We start from the raw sequence: 15515 nt of genomic DNA, 5'->3' as shown, positions 1-15515 counted from the left end.
CGGGCGTACCTTAAGGACTCAGGTTTCAGGGCGTATGCATATGCCCTGCATCCTGAAGAGGTTAAAATCCAATGCCATTCATCTATAAACATATCTAAACCATGAGAGGTGTGAATAGCTGCCACAGCTCCAAGTCTCTTAATACACACGGCCCACAGTGACACCGTTTCCAGCCATGCGAAACTATCAATATCCCAACACAGGACTGTTACAGCTGTTCAATCCCAGTAAAGGCAGTTCATAGTTACGTTGTATACCACGGTATACTGTGTGAACAGGATCTTCTTTATTGCATAGTGCTGTAAGAACTCAGCTCCCCCCCTGCACCCCATCCTTGGTCTTCTCAGCTCTTCCCCCCTTCACCCCATCCTTGGTCTCCTCAGCTCCCCCCCTGCACCCCATCCTTGGTCTCCTCAACTCCCCCCCTGCACCCCATTCTTGGTCTCCTCAGCTCCCCCCCCCCTGCACCCCATCCTTGGTCTCCTCAGCTCCCCTCCTGCACACAGTCCTTGGTCTCCTCAGCTTCCCCCCTGCACCCCATCCTTGGTCTCCTCAGCTTCCCCCCTGCACCCCATCCTTGGTCTCCTCAGCTCCCCTCCTGCACACAGTCCTTGGTCTCCTCAGCTTCCCCCCTGCACCCCATCCTTGGTCTCCTCAGCTTCCCCCCTGCACCCCATCCTTGGTCTTTTAAGCTCCCCCCCTGCACCCCATCCTTGGTCTCCTCAGCCCCCCGCTGCACCTCATCCCTGGTCTCCTCAGCCCCCCCCTGCACCTCATCCTTGGTCTCCCAGGTCTCCTCAGCCCCCCTTTCCCCCACACACGCGCTGCATACATATACACCCCCCCCCCCCCCCCACACACACACACACATCATTACACTCATCCTCCTTCCTGCCATTGCTGCTGCACAGGGGATCTGCTTCTGCCGGCGATCGTACAGGGACTGAGGGACAGAGGCATGGGCAGGTCAGGTGATTGGAGCAGACATACATGCGTGCCTGTGAGGCGCACGTCTACTCCCACCAGCCCCTGGCCTGTCCGGCCCTTTTTTTAAAGGGCCTGCATCCTTCATGAAAAGTATTACAATAAAAAATATATTTTAAAAAATGTGCTGGCAGCGACAGGCCCGACCTGCTGCAGCAGCACATTGTGCAGTGTAGTGGCTATGAGGCCCAGTCGCCATGGCGACCGCTGCGACCTCTATAGTTACGCCACTGTCTTCACCCTATTATTTGGAATTCTCTACCCAGGCACAACTCTTCTGCTATGCTCTTGAGTCATGTGGACACACTGGCTCCTGGCCTTGTAGTGGGACAGTGTGCTCTAGATGCCTCTGACCTGAGCCAGTGCCCATGTACCCCCAGCCTTTTCATGGCCCCTAAGTGCACTGGGCCAGAGCAATAAGATCCATTTCTTTCATGCTCTCTGAAAAGGTGTTTGACCCTGCTTCCTCTGTTGCCAACTCAGGCTATATATTTGACAATGCCTACCAGTCTGCTGCCCATCATGATCTCTGGCTGACTAATGTTTACAGCTGAACCTGTCTTGACCTCTGGGCTGACTGACTACGAATCTTGCATGCCACCTTGGTACTCAACTTGGTGTCTACTCTCTACTGTTTACTTTATCTACAAACCAGCCATTGCTATTACAGACTACTTTGGTGGTAGTGAACTTGATGTTGTAGCCTCACCTCTGTGCAGGGATTAAAGGGGTACTCGCCTGGAAAAAATACATTTTAATCAACTGGTGCCAGAAAGTTAGACAGATTTGTAAATTACTTCTATTAAAAAAAACGTAATCCTTCCAGTACTTATCAGCTGCTGTATGCTCCACAGGAAGTTCCTTTCTTTTTTAATTTCCTTTGTCTGACCACAATGCTCTCTGCTGACACCTCTGTCCATGTCAGGAACTGTCCAGAGCAGGATAGGTTTGCTATGGGGATTTGCTCCTGACATGGACAGAGGTGTCAGTAGAGAGCACTTTGGTCAGACTGGAAAGAAATTCAAAAAGAAAAGAACTTCCTCTGCAGCATACAGCACCTGATAAGTACTGAAAGGATTAAGATTTTAAAATAGAAGTCATTTACAAATCTGTTTAACTTTCTGGCACCAGTTGATTTAAAAAAAAAAAAAATGTTTTCCAGTGGAGTACCCCTTTTAACCCCGCACTGAGCATTTTTCCATTTTTGCACTTTTGTATTTTCCTCATTACCTTTGAAAAATCAATTTTGCATGCAAAAATCAATATGATGGCTTATGATTCTATTTTGTCATGACATCAGTCATTTTACCCAACAATCTATGGCAAAACAGAAAGAAAATCATTGTGCGACAAAATTGAAGAAAAACGCAATTTTGTAAATTTTGGGGGCTTCCATTTCTACGCAGTAAATTTTTCGGTAAAAATGACACCTTATCTTTATTCTGTAGGTCCATACAATTAAAATGATATCCTACTTATATAGGTTTGATTTTGTCGTACTTCTGGGAAATATCATAACAACATGCAGGAAAATGTATATGTTTAAAATTGTCATCTTCTGACCCCTACAACTTTTTTATTTTTCTGCATACGGGGCAGTATGGGGGCTAATTTTTTTCACCGTGATCTGAAGTTTTTAGCGGTTCCATTTTTGTATTGATCTGACTTTTTGATCGCTTTTTATTCATTTTTTCACCAAAAATACTCTATTTTGGACTTTGGAATTTTTTTGCGCGTGCGCCATTGACCGTGCGGTTTAATTAATGATATATTTTTATAATTTTGACATTTCCGCACGTGGTGATACCACATATGTTTATTTTTATTTTTATTTACACAGTTTTTTTTAAATGGGAAAAGGGGGTGATTCAAACTTTTATTAGGGAAGGGGTTAAATGATCTTTATTCAGGTTTTTTTTTTTTTTTCACTTATTTTTTGCAATGTTATAGCTCCCATAGGGTACTATAACACTGCACACACTGATCTTTTACATTGACCATTGTTAGCCCATAGGATAACATTAATCAATGATTCTGCTGCTTGACTGCTCATGCCTGGATCTCAGGCACTGAGCAGTCATTCGGCGATCGGACACCAAGAGGCAGGTAAAGGGACCCTCCTCGTGTCCTACAGCTGTTCAGGATGCAGCGATTTCACCTCGGCGATCCCGAACAGCCCCCTGAGCTAACTGGCAGCGTTTAAGTTTTTACTTTAGATCACCTTTGAACGCCGCATCTAAAGGGTTAATAGCTCTACTAGCCATTCGTTATAGAATGGAAGCAGACTCAGGGCGTACAGGTACGCCCTCAGTCCTTAAGAAGTTAAGGATGAAGAACGCACAATCCCACTCAATGGTTTAGCCTTTTGTCAAATCTAAATGGACTTTGGTTCCCATACAGAAGGTATATTTTATATTTCACATGGAATCACACTCAACCCTGTGACATTTATAACAAGGTTTGGACAATTCAAGATCAATCCCTATTACTGAAGAGCCACAGAGGGATCCCCAGGAAACAAATTAGGAATTTATATTGTTTAGGTTTCTACATATTGAGGGGGTGGGTATGTCTCTATTAACGGAAAGCAGTGGCTGAGTGCTGTGCTTTAGCATCATAAAGCAGTCCAGGGGTAATGGAGGGAAAGGGGGATAATACAGAAATATCATTTGTGACAGCGGCAGGCTAGAGGTGACAGAGATAAGTGGCACCGGAATAAAGCAGGATAAAAAACACTTTTTTCATTCTGTTTTGATTTAGAAATACAGAGGGTAAATGTATTCATCTTCAGGCCGGGAGCATTAAATCAGCTGTGGAGCTGGAGGGGAGGGGAGAGGGGAATGAATTTACCCAAAGAAGTCCTGCAATGAGAGTGGAATAGATGAGAACAGTATTGGTCGAGCAGGGTCCTATTATCCCATGTCCTGAGTCACTATTAATCTTGTGAGCAGATATATGACCGCAATATAAGCTGCATGGACAGGACGCAATTACAATGTATAAGAGCTGCTGTAATACTTAACACAAAAATATATGCCCCTGTGTCACCGCCATGCCAGGCACCACACATCTATTACAGCTAGTGATGAGCGGCAGGGGCCATATTAGAATTTGAGATATTTCGCAAATATTTAGATGAATATTCGTCCTAGGTTCGCGAAATTCGCATATTCCCTATGTTCGTTCTCTTTTTTTTTTTCATGCGAAAATTTGTAATGACATTTGCATAGTGCGCATGAGCAATTATATCTTTCACCTAAAAGAAGGGAGGGATCAATGTCCAGTCTGGAAGTGCATAGATTTGCATTAAAAACCCAATATTCGTCATTATGAATGTATATCACTATATTCGAAATATTAGCAAAATTGCGAAGTGCCGATATTCACAGTAAAAATTAGCATTTGGAATATTCATGCCCAACACTACTTACAGCTACTATAAATATCACCTCTTAATAAGTCCCAATGAAATTAATTGAATAGACCCATATAAGAAATGTAAATGTTCTATCCAGGAAACTGAATAACAGCTAATAGTGAATATGACAGCGTGCACCTCTGCATTTACTTCATTTTGCTTGAATAGGAACCTAACGTCAAATAGACTCACCAACCTATTGCAGTCATGCAGTTCAAAATGCAAAAAAGGTGCCCACATCTTTTGCTGCTGTAGCTTTTGTGTAGTTTGTGTGTGTTTGCATTGGCGTTGCAGCAATGGCAGCATGCACCTGTGCAGGTATTTCATTCTGCTTAAAGGGAAAGACGTTTTTTTTTTTTTTGCATTATATGTATGGGAGAGGGGTTGCCCCTTTTAATTGTGCACTCCTTCCTTCCCTAGGTGGGTTTTAATTTGATCAAAATGTAGGTGGATCCGACATGCCCTAAGAAAATGATGTAGGTATGGGACCCAAGAGCGATGAGTCTGTCAAAAACAGACAAAACTAACTTATCCCCTAACTAATCCTTCATATTTTTAGATGGTAAAGCAAGAGGTCTAGAAGTGACCACCTAACTGGAGAAGAGAGCATGCAAGAAAATGAAGGGGTACCATAGGAATGTTGGGGTAACCTTATTGTGGTGTCTCCAACATGCCATTGCATAATGCTGTTTCTACGACTATATTGTTTTATTCCTGTATATAATACTTTACTTCCCAAAGTGTTGCCATATATATATTATGCATGGATTGGAAATTACCCTTTCATTTTTTTTTTTTTTTTACATTTTGTTACGTTGCAGCATAGCATCGGCTTGTGGTAGATTCAGTTGATTGAACATGATTTAAAATTAAAGGGTACCTCTCATCAAATAAACTTTTGATATATTTTAGATTAATGAATGTTGAATAACTTTCCAATAGCATGTTAATGAAAATATGCTTCTTTCTATTGTATTTTTCCCGATCAGTCCTGGCAGCAAGCATTTCTGACTCATGCTGGAGTCCTAAACACTCAGAGCTGCCAGCCTGCTTTGTTCACAGCCAAACAGGCTGTGAACAAAGCAGGCTGGCAGCTCTGAGTGTTCTCCTTTGTGAACAAAGCAGACTGGCAGCTCGTAGTGTTTAGGACTCCAGCATGAGTCTGAAATACTTGCTGCCAGGACTGGTAGGGAGACCCCTAGTGGTCATTTCTTCAAAGTGGAAAATTAAATAGAAAGAAGCATATTTTTTTTTATAACATGCAATTGTAAAGTTATTCTGCATACATTAATCTATACTATATCAAAAGTTTTTTTGATGAGAGGTACCCTTTAAACATCCTCGTTAGAGCTAAAAACATGTAATGAGGTGGAAAGAACTGCCTTTAGAACTCATAGATAGAATTGTATGAAGGCACAGATCAAGAGAAGGATATAAAAATAATTTTGTTGCCCCTAAAGTTCCCAAGAGCACAGTAGCCTTTATAATTCTTAAATGAAAGATGGCCTGGGGGGGAGGGGGGGTTAGGGGAGGCCTTGGTAGGAGAGGTTACCAAGAACCCAATGGTCACTCTGGCTGAGCTTCAAAGATCCTGTGTGCAGATTGGAGAAGGTCAATCATTACTGTAGCACTTCACCTATCTGGGCATTATGGTAAAGGGACCGGAAAGAAGCATTGCCTCAGTAAGATACATGAAAATCACCAAGTATCTTTGTTTAGATGAAACTAAGATTGAACTAAGATTGCCTGGAGGAAACCAGACACTGCTCATTGCATGCCTAATACTAACATTACAGAAAGGCATGGTGATGGGATGGCAGCATTATGCTGTGGGGGTATTTTTCGGCAGCCAGGAAAAGGAAACTGGTCATGGTTGAAGGAAAACACATAGGGACAAAGTTCTGAGATATTCATAATGAAAACCGGATAGAGAGTGCTCTGTTCCTAAGATTGGGCCAAAGGTTCACATTCCAACAAGACAAAGACCATAAGCACAAAGTCAAGACAACACAGGAGCTGCTTAGTGACAATTCTGTGAATGTCCTTGGGTGGCCCAGCCAGAATTGAGATCTGAACCCAATCTCTGGAGAGACCTGAGAATGTCTTCTCCCAATGGGCCTTATCAAACCCGACAGAGCTTAAAGGGGTATTCCAGAAAAAAAAAAAATGTTTATATATCAACTGGCTCCAGAAAGTTAAACAGATTTGTAAATTACTTCTATTAAAAAATCTTAATCCTTTCAGTACTTATGAGCTTCTGAAGTTAAGGTTGTTCTTTTCTGTCTAAATCCTCTCTGATGACACCTGTCTCGGGAAACACCCAGTTTAGAAGCAAATCCCCATAGCAAACCTCTTCTAAACTGGGCGTTTCCCGAGAAAGGTGTCATCAGAGAGGATTTAGACAGAAAAGAACAACCTTAACTTCAGAAGCTCATAAGTACTGCAAGGATTAAGATTTTTTAATAGAAGTAATTTACAAATCTGTTTAACTTTCTGGAGCCAGTTGATATATAAAAAAAAGTGTTTTCCTGGAATACCCCTTTAAAGGAAGGGGTACTCCGGTGGAAAACCTTTTTTTTTTTATCAATTGGTGCCAGAAAGTTAAGCAGATTTGTTAATTACTTCTATTAAAAAAATATTTACCCTTCCAGTAGCAGCTGTATGCTACAGAGGAAATTCTTTCCTTTTTGAATTAATTTTTTGTCTCGTCCACAGTGCTCTCTGCTGACACCTGATGCCCGTAGCAGGAACTGTCCAGAGCAGGAGAAAATCCCCATAGCAAACCTATGCTCCTCCTGATAGTTCCTGACACGGACTAAGGTGTCAGCAGAGAGCACTGTGGATAAGACAAAAATGAAATTAAAAAAGAAAATTATTTCCTTTGTATTATAGAGCAGCTAACAAGTACTGAAAGGATTACAATTTTGTAAATAGAAGTAATTTACAAATCTGTTTAACTTTCTGGCACCAGTTCATTTAAAAAAAAATGTTTTCCACCGGAGTACCCCTAAATGAGAATCTAAAGAGAAGAATGGCTGAAAATGGCATAGTACCCAAGAAGACTGGAGGCTGTAATCAATACCAAAGGGGCTTCAACTAAGTACTGAGAAAAGGGTCTGAATACTTATGTCAGTGCAATTTTTTTTATTTTTTTATTTTAAATAAATTAGCAAAGATTTCTAATATTCTGTTTTCACATTCAAATTATTATTGAGTGCAAAAAGATGGGGAGGGCACACACTTATATATGGTTTTTTTATTTAACGTGTACCTGTCATTAAACCATATTTTCTAAACAAACACAGATTATATTCCCTAATTACTCCTAACACCCCTCCTGCCCTTAAAAAAATTTCTGAGCTTTGTGTATCATACCTTTCTCCTTGCTAACATTGTTTGAGCTCCCAGCAGGAGAAAGTGGGCGTTCCCCAGCAGGCGGGACATCCCTGATACCTGTGAGACCTGTGCCTCTCCATGCCCTGCATTCACTTCCTGAGTTTTGACTTCTGCAAGTCCGGGTGCAGTCAAAACTAACTGCTTGACTTGTGCAGGGAACAGAGCCACCTAGTGGCCTTTTTTTCAATCACATTAATAACATATAAAGGTTGAGAATTTTAACAGCAAGTAAATAGCAAACTGTCTTATAATTACATAAGGAACAATATATTAAAAGTTAAAATATTAAAATATTAAATATTAATATTATAACAATATTAATAATAATATTAATATTAAAATATTAAAAGTTTGCTGTACTCTTTAAGCACCCTGCCACAACATACTGTAACAAAATGTAAAAAAGTGAAAGGCTCTAAGTTGTATTATACTATGCAACTGTAATTCAAATGAATCTGTGATGAGAATGTAGTGACAAGAGTTACCTTCCATTCAGTACTTTTTACCTGGCTTTTATGTATCGAAATTATTTATTTAAATTCTATTACATTTTATTTAAAAATTTGCAAGTCCCTTTTCATAATTTATAAAATGAAAATGTCTTTAACCCTTAAGGTCTCAGCCCATTTTGGCCTAAGGACTCAGCAAATTTTATTTTTGTTTTCTATTTTTCCTCCTCGCCTTCCAAAAATCATAACTCTTTTACATTTTCATCCACTGATGAGTATGAGGGCTTGTTTTTTGCACGATCAGTTGTCCTTTGTAATGTCATCACTCATTTTACCATAAAATTTATGGCACAACCAAAAAAATACTATTTGTGTGGGGAAATTGAAAAGAAAACCGCAATTTTGCTAACTTTTGAGGAGACCATATAGTGGCTGAATGACACAGTGTGGCGGTGGCAGCAGCATGAGGAGACCATATAGTGGCTGAATGACAAAACGTGGAGGTGGCAGAAGCATGACTAGAAAGTCCGTCCGATATAGGACACGAATCAAGTCCAGATGAAGGTGTTATAAGCAAATCGATTTTATTGCACAAAAGATAAATAAAAGAAATAAAAAGCAAAAAGGTCATGTCATAGGGGGTGGGACTACGCGTTTCGAAGGGCGTGATCCCCTCTTCGTCAGGTCCAATGATCATGCAAGGGGAAGGTGCCATCATTTATAATGGCAAAAAGACTGCGAAAATTCCGAGCACAAAATTTTAAAGATTATATGTTTGCTAATAATCACATGTCGTGGGTTATACAGTACAATTAAAAAAGGAGAGTAAAACATATACTAAAACATATACTAAAACAATTCCATTGTTAAAACATATATACATGCTGAGTTATTCTGGTGCAATTTTGAGATGTATCAGGGTGGCTTCCTACAGTAAGCGCTGGTGTAAAACCTCGGTGTTCTAGACAGCTAAGAGAAATGCAGGCTCCGTTTGGTGCTGCAGAATGGAGCCCGTCAGCATCTGTATGGGAGACTCCCAAAGATGGAGCACCACATGATGTGAAGGAACATGTATGCTCATGAACAAAAACATCTTCCAGATAGATGGTTTTTAGGTGAGTAGTATTTATTTTATTTATATTTATATTTCTTTATTTGTTTGGTTTTCGGTGAAAACAGATTTTAGCGTATCAATTCAGTCGCTTCATTAAGTTCCGGTACGGAGCTCATCACACCATGCCGGGACATTGGAGACTGCACCTGCCAGGTATTTTGATCAATTATCCTCCATCACCCCTATATAAGCAAGGCTTCTCACACAGTAACTACAACACCCCTGAGGAAGTCGCTTGCGACGGATCGCGTGGGGTTCTTTGACCCTGTCCTCTGTTGTAGCACCTGTGTCGTTTATCTCTGTGGATTGTAGCTGTGCTATTGTGGTATTGTATAAGACAGCATTGCTCCAGTATAGTATTGTTGCATTATTGTTGTGATATAGGACTACATTGTTATCATAGGAGTGCTTGCTCTGTCTATGTATGTACCTGCATGTATATAGCCATATGGAGTCGACACTGATTGTCATTTGATCACCAGTAGGACGGGGTCATTTACTCAGAGCAGGAGGTCATGGCCCTCTCATGTTGTGAGAGCCTTTTAATGGTTTTAAACTTGTAACTTGACTGTTTTTTGTAATAAAGCTATTGCATTACATATTATGGTGTGCATTCTATTTTCAGTGTGAGCTTTTTTTCTCTTTGATAACATGGCCAAAGAGTCTTAAACAAGGTAAGGACTGTATGATACATTTAATAATATTGTTAGTTCCGTGAGCAACATCTTATTTTCTGTCCGCCAACACAAAATACTCTAATAGTGCCCCTCCCGAGACTAGACTCTGGATCCGCCCCTGGTCTGACCTGCAAGAGGAGGGAAGATGCGCAGATAGGCATCAGCCAACTGACTACGTAAGATGTCTTTGTAGTAAGTCAGTTAGTCCTCCCTCTCAGTGGGTGTTAAAAAGGACCCGATTTTGTGCCAGTAGCGAGGGTCCAACAAGATGGAGAGCCAGAAGTCATCCCACTGCCGAATGGTGACAATTCGGCGGTCACTACACAAGTAAGTGAGCATGCATCGTGCCATTTGTGCAAGTGACTCCAAGGTACTCCCTGCCTCCATCTCCACTGCATACTGCCACAGTGTGTCTGGGTCCTCTGTCTCGTCTTCCTCATCATCCTGTAGCTCCACAGCCAGCTCCTGCTCCTCCTCTCCTGTCAGATGACTACAAAAACCACCCATTTCTCAAAACCTTGCCTGTGGTCCACTGTCCCCCTCCCCCTCCTCTTCCAGTTCAACCCCCACAGGGCTCATGTGGCCGTGAGATGTAGGCACCAAATCCCCAGTGCCCTGACCAGCCATCGTTTCCAACACGTGTTGTAGGAAATGAAGCAGTGAAATGACGCTGTTCATCCCATAATCCTGGCGAATGACTAATAATGTGGCTTCCTCAAAGGGCCCGAGCAAATGGCAGGTGTCACGTATGAGCTGCCACTGGTTGACATTAAAGTTACACAGGGGAGTCCCCCTATCCGAAATTGGTGATGGCTTTTCTCTGTTCATATAGTCGGTCCAATTTTAACGTGTGGAAATGTTGCAAATCAGAGCGTTTGCCAAAGCAAACCCTGTTAAGCACAGCATTACACTGCCGTGCCCTTCACACATGGTATGCTGGCATGCACACATGGTATGGGCACTGAGACTTGTCCGTGCAGTGGAGGCTGAGGACACATATTTAGGATGAGGAGGTGAAGTCGCACATTGTCACAGGACCAACGGCCTGAGAGTGTGAAGGCAGAAGAGGCGTTACCTGTCCAAGTTGCTGTTGTGGCTGTGCAGGAACCACATTCACCCAGTGGGCCGTAAAGGACATGTACTGTCCCTGACCTTTGTTACATCTCCACATGTCACCATTGCAGTGCACTTTGGTACACGCCGACAGGCTCAAGGAGTGGCCCACCTTCTGTTCCACATAATTGTGCAGGGATGGTTCTGCCTTCTTCGCAAAGAAATGACGGCTTGGGAACCTCGGCTCAGCACAAGCCATCAGTTCTCTGAAAGGTGCAGAATCCACCACTTGAAAAGGGAGGGACTGCAGCACCAGCAACTTAGACAACAGCACATTCAGCTTCTGCGCCGTTGGATGAGTGGTGCATACTGTTGTCCCTTGGACATGCCTTCACTGATGGATTGCTGGCGGAATGACTGACTCGAAGTAGGAGGAGCAGGAGCATCTGGACCAACAGATGAAGGGTAGAACAGCTCCCTTCGGCTGAGGTGGTGGAGCATTGGCTGGCTGAAACAGGGAGCGACTGGGTGATGCAGCAGGCTGGACCACTGCATCGGAGCCACTGTCCTTTCAGGCCGCTTTATGGTGAGGCTGCATATGTTGACGCAGGGCCGTGGTGCCAACATTGGGACCCTGCCCGTGCTTCACCTTCTGCCGGCACATCTTGCATTTGACCAGGTGAACATCCTCCAGATGCTTGATGAAAAACTGCCACGCTGCCGAGTAGCTGATTTCCCCCCCCCCCCCAACAGTCCTCATTGATTGACTCCTACTGCCACCAACTCAAGGAACCACTGTTCCACTACCTCCTGGGAAGGTAGGCTGCAGCAAAGCAGGTGGTCTACCCCGGGCACATTTGGCTCCAGACTCCCCACTTCTGCCACCATGCTGACTGCAAACGATGCTACCACCTTGCTGGCTCAGCTGTTGCCTCATGGGCAACCTGCAACCCTCTTCTCCTGATGATGATGAAGCTCCTTCTGCACCCGGCTCCCAAGTGCGATCCGCTTCATCATCATCAAGGTGTGTCTGCACGTCACTGATGTCCTCCTCAGGTTACTCAACAGTGTCTGCTTCAGGAGCCTGAATGCTCGCAACACCACCTCCCACGCCACTCTCTCTCATCACTACTTACCAGCCTAGCGGAGGAAGCGGCGGATGTCTCCTCCACTTCTTGGCTGGGCAGTAGCTGCTGACTGTCCTCTAGTAGATCATCCTCACTAAATAGTGGAGCTAAACCCACAGCATAAGATACTTCCGTGGGGGAGGGAACAGCATAGGACATCTGAGGACATCTGAGTGTGATAGCCTTGGGGGTGTAGGGTATGGGGAGTGTAGCTGTGCGGTAATCAAAGGGTGCTTGTTAACCCTTGCTATTCGTGACACCAGGGTGAGGGCTCCTCAATAAAGCTTTTCCTACCGCCGTTCTTCCCAGGAACGATAGGGAGGTAGATGATAATGGGTTTGAGGTAGAGAATAAAAGATTGTCCACAACCGGAGAGCTTTTGTAAATAACGTTCAGTTTTACTGAAGATTTTCTGAACACTTCATTACCATAACAGTCTCTTAGCATAATAACAGCTTTCCTTTGGAGATTGACAATGGTTGGGACATTAGCATTCAGAGTCTTTAGTCTATTGCGCTGTTCCACTGGATTTTGGGGAATTAGTTGCGGTCCAGTAGTCAGGCTAGCATTAGCAGGAATTTTGATTTGAACTCACGATTTTGGTTCTGCTGAGGCCGTAGGTTTTGAGGCCTAGCGTGTCTTTGAAAGTTGCATAGCACACCGTGCTGTTAGTCCGGCACCCACGAGAGCAGCAACCCAAGAGAGCGATAATTGGACGCAGCTCCCTTATATGGGCAGGGACTGGACTAACGCTAATTGGTCCATACTGATGTCAATCACCATTACAGAGATTTGTGGGTAACACGTGACCCAAGGACCTCCTAAGGTCCTACAACATACCATAGTGGTTACTAGCATGGTCACATGACCGAAGGTCCTGCGACGCCAAACAAGGTAAGTACTATACATTCCTATGAAACATAGATATAATTATTAAATATAGACATATATTAACATTAAATTTAGACTTAAAGAGAGGCGACTAGGGGCTGTCCCACCTTAGGAACCCTACCTGAATGTAGTTACTCTGACTTTGGGGACCTCTACACTAGGTATGGTATGCAATACAGTACTGGGACACCACAAACCCCCTTACTTAAAATAAGTCGGCCTCAACGTTAGTCCCCTAAAACAGAGGGACGAAGTGAAGGTTGGGTACAACCTATAAAGCTACTTAACATTTTCTTTTTTCTGTACATACATTGGTTTGGGTAAACTCACGAACAGGATTGGTTCATGAATTTAGTAACAGGATGAGATTATTCACATGAGATACATCCTACTTAACAGTTCCTAAGCTCACTATACATTTTTGAGTCTTTCTATACTTTTTTGAGTCTCACTATACATTTTTGAGTCTTTCTATACATTTTTGAATCTCACTATACATATTTGCCATATTAGCTACCTGTTTAGTACTCTGGAAGTATATTGGCTTGCCCGAGGCTTTCTACCAATAAGTCTGGATACTAGGGTCTATTGGCTACACGTTCCTATCCCTAGAACACAACATATAAACCTTACCTAGGTTACCTTTAATTATGTGCATTATTTTTAGCTCGCAAGAGTATCTACTGGCCAGGCAGAACATCTCGCACACGTATAAGAACAGAGAATTAGTGTACATGACAGGGCAGGAATTGGAAAAATTTGACATTAGCTACAATTCCCAAGGCATTTACTTTAGTGTGAGATACGTTTTTGGTTTGTTTGGTGTACTAAGTTTAAGTGAGGTAAGTACACTTAAGTGATTGTTTTGTTAAGTACTATGTGTTTAGTACTGTGTGTAAGGTCAGTCTTGATACCTTAGGGGTAGTTTCCCTTGAGTGGACCTTTGAGAAGGTGTTGGTGATGGGTGACAAAATGGTTATTCCTCAGGAGCCGAGGAAGCCACCTACTAGTAACTACTACAACACCTATTATTTACATTTTTTATGTACATGTGTACAATAACCATTTACATTTAGTTACTCTAGCATGAATATTTATTAAACACTCCAACAGGGTTCAGGTTCATTCACCTGATAAGTGCAACTTTCACGAAGAATGTCACGTTACGATTGAGGTATATACATGTAAACGTGCGTGCAAGGATCAGCAGTCCACCTGCACTAAGAGTCTAAACTTCACGGCTAGCACAGTTTAGCCGGGCACACACTTACGAATCTCCTACCTCTAGGAGTCTCTTGGTTTAAATACCAGGCACAAAACCTTGATGGTTACGTTACAACTGGAACAGTCTTAGCATAGTCCTGCTAGGCACACTTCTTGAACTGTTGCAGAAAAGTCTGTGAAGACAACGACAAAAAAAACTTTATAGCAGTATGAGTGTCACAGTTCAGATGCAGCTCCGGCGATTTCGTCCTGCTCCTCGCCTAGTGCCTCTACCCCTTTCAGGATCACAAGTAGGCAAAGAGTTAATGTGGCTCTCCCACCCCACATTAGTGAGGGTAGAGTGTGACACTGAAGGATTGAGGTTAACAGTTGGTGCTGGTTGATTCGGCCCCACCTCCTCCTCAGACGTGGGCTGCAGCACATTTGTTGGTACCTGGGGGGCAGATCAAAGCTCCTTGTCGGGAGTAGGCCAGGGCACTTTGTTGTGGACAGTAGGAATTGGTTGCTGCTATAGAGACTCCTCCTCCTTGGGTACATTGGTGGAGGCATCAGGAGCAGGCCATTTCGGCCTCAGCTGGAATGGGTCCGCTTCCCAATCATCAGAATGGAAATACTTGAAGGGCAACTGGGTTGGAGCGGCTAGCCTGATGACTGCGGCCGCCCACTCTCCTCGCAGGCCCCGGACGGGGTGTATTCCACTATCTCACCCACCTCCAGGGAATGGAACTTTTTGTGTAGATATGACCTCTGTACAGTTCACCGGTTTACGAGAATGGTATAGCCGGTGTGGCAATCAATGGGGGTACCATAACCTCTGACCTAGTCGAACTTGGCCACTGGTGCTCTGCGACGTTCCAAGGGCTTCTCCCCTTCTCGGGGATGATCCCACCTACGAATAAAGAGTGCCTCCATCTCCTTGGTGTTCTCCTGGTAGCGGATTCTCTCCTCCAGAGGCAGATGTACATGCTTGGGGGCATAAAGTTCTCTGTGTTGGGCCTTTAATTTTTCCATTAGGTCTGCTATTTCAGCCTCCTGACGGGCCCTTTCTTGCTGTGCCTTAGGAACCAATTGTAGAGGCTTCCCACGCAGGGTTTGAAGGACATCATGCATGTACTGAACAAAGTCAGGTTCATGGCCAAAGACCCATTGGGGCAATTTTGGTGAGCACGGTCGTTCATTATG

At 43.4% G+C, this 15515-nt stretch overlaps 1 long non-coding RNA gene across 1 annotated transcript in view; it reads right to left on the bottom strand.

The window, feature by feature from the left end:
• LOC130276101 (uncharacterized) overlaps positions 1 to 15515 on the bottom strand; it is a 173866-nt gene that overhangs the window by 52539 nt on the left and 105812 nt on the right. The window lies entirely within an intron of this gene.

This window comes from Hyla sarda, chromosome 6, assembly GCF_029499605.1.
Source record: "Hyla sarda isolate aHylSar1 chromosome 6, aHylSar1.hap1, whole genome shotgun sequence".
Lineage (NCBI taxonomy): Eukaryota > Metazoa > Chordata > Amphibia > Anura > Hylidae > Hyla > Hyla sarda.
The sequence above is the reverse complement of the archived record's forward strand: the minus strand, read 5'-3'. Positions and strand labels throughout refer to the sequence as shown.